The sequence below is a fragment of the Triticum dicoccoides genome, chromosome 2A (assembly GCF_002162155.2).
Source record: "Triticum dicoccoides isolate Atlit2015 ecotype Zavitan chromosome 2A, WEW_v2.0, whole genome shotgun sequence".
Lineage (NCBI taxonomy): Eukaryota > Viridiplantae > Streptophyta > Magnoliopsida > Poales > Poaceae > Triticum > Triticum dicoccoides.
In genome coordinates this window covers 203,350,846-203,353,337 of record NC_041382.1, presented here as the reverse complement: position 1 = coordinate 203,353,337, position 2,492 = coordinate 203,350,846, and positions in this window count along the sequence as shown.

The window sequence follows — 2,492 nt, the reverse complement described above, 5'->3', positions numbered from 1 at the left end:
TTGAAGAAGAAGCCCGACGCTGACGGTAATATTACTGTATACAAAGCTCGACTTGTTGCAAAAGGTTTTCGACAAGTTCAATGAGTTGACTACGATGAGACCTTCTCAGCCGCAGCGATGCGTAAGTCCGTCCGAATCATGTTAGCAATTACCGCATTTTTTGATTATGAAATTTGGCACATGGATGTCAAAATTGCATTCCTTAATGGCTATCTTAAAGAAGAGTTGTATATGATGCAACCAAAAGGTTTTGTCGATCCAAAAGGTGCTAACAAAGTGTGCAAGCTCTAGCGATCCATTTATGGACTGGTGCAAGCCTCTCAGAGTTGGAATATATGCTTTGATAGTGTGATCAAAGCATATGCTTTTATACAGACTTTTGGAGAAGCCTGTATTTACAAGAAAGTGAGTGGGAGCTCTGTAGCATTTCTGATATTATATGTGGATGACATATTATTGATCAGAAATGATACTGAATTTCTGAATAGCATAAAAGGATACTTGAATAAGAATTTTTCAATGAAAGACCTCGGTGAAGCTGCTTATATATTGGGCATCAAGATCTATAGAGATAGATCAAGACGCTTAATTGGACTTTCACAAAGCACATACCTTGATAAAGTTTTGAAGAAGTTCAAAATGGATCAAGCAAAGAAAGGGTTCTTGCCTGTGTTACAAGGTGTGAAGTTGAGTCAGTCTCAATGCCCGACCACTACAGAAGATAGAGATAAAATGAAAGGTGTTCCCTATGCTTCAGCCATAGGCTCTATCATGTATGCAATGATGTGTACCAGACCTGATGTGTGCCTTGCTATCAGTTTAGTAGGGAGGTACCAAAGTAATCCAGGAGTGGATCATTGGACAACAGTCAAGAACATCTTGAAATACCTGAAAAGGACTAAGGATATGTTTCTCGTATATGGAGGTGACAAATAGCTCATCATAAACGGTTACGTCGATGCAAGCTTTGACACTAATCCGGATGACTCTAAGTCACAAACCGGATACGTGTTTTTATTAATCGGGGAGCTGTCAGTTGGTGTAGTTCCCAGCAGAGCATCATGTCGGGATCTACGTGTGAAGCGGAATACATAGCTGCTTCGGAAGCAGCAATGAAGGAGTTTGGATGAAGGAGTTCTATCCGATCTTGGTGTCATACCTAGTGCATCAGGTCCAATGAAAATCTTTTGTGACAATACTGGTGCAATTGCCTTGGCAAAAGAATCCAGATTTCACAAGAGAACCAAACACATCAAGAGACGCTTCAATTCCATCCGCGATCAAGTCAAGGAGGGAGACATAGAGATTTGCAAGATACATACGGATCTGAGTATTGCAGACCCATTGACTAAGCCTCTCTCACGAGCAAAACATGATCAACACCAAGACTCCATGGGTGTTAGAATCATTACAATGTAATCTAGATTATTGACTCTAGTGCAAGTGGGAGAATGAAGAAAATATGCCCTAGAGGCAATATAAAGTAGTTATCTATATTTCCTTATATCATGATAAATGTTTATTATTCATGCTAGAATTGTATTAACCGGAAACTTAGTACATGTGTGAATACATAGACAAATTGAGTGTCACTAGTATTCGTCTACTTGACTAGCTCGTTAATCAAAGATGGTTAAGTTTCCTAACCATAGACATGAGTTGTCATTTGATTAACGGGATCACATCATTAGAGAATGATGTGATTGAATTGACCCATCCATTAGCTTAGCACTATGATCGTTTAGTTTGTTGCTATTGCTTTCTCCATAACTTATACATGTTCCTGTGACTATGAGATCATGCAACTCGAGAATACCGGAGGAACACTTTGTGTGCTACCAAACGTCACAACGTAATTGGGCGATTATAAAGGTGCTCTACAGGTGTCTCCGATGGTGTTTGTTGAGTTGGCATAGATCGAGATTAGGATTTGTCACTCCGATTGTCGGAGAGGTATCTCTGGGCCCTCTCGGTAATGTACATCAATATAAGCCTTGCAAGCAATGTGACTAATGAGTTAGTTGCGGGATGATGCATTACAGAACGAGTAAAGAGACTTGCCAGTAAGGAGATTCAACTAGGTATTGAGATATCGACGATCGAGTCTCGGGCAAGTAACATACCGATGACAAAGGGAACAACGTATATCGTTATGCGGTTTGACCGATGAATATCTTCGTAGAATATGTGGGAGCCAATATGAACATCCTGGTTCCGCTATTGGTTATTGATCGGAGACGTGTCTCGGCCATGTCTACATAGTTCTCGAACCCATAGGGTCCGCACGCTTAATGTTCGGTGACAATCGGTATTATGAGTTTATGTGTTTTGATGTACTGAAGGAAGTTCGGACTCCCGGATGTGATCACGGACATGAAGAGGGGTCTTGAAATGGTCAAGACATAAAGATTGATATATTGGACAGCTATATTCGGACACCAGAAGTGTTCCGGGTGATTTCGGAGAAAACCGGAGTACCGGAGGGTTATCGG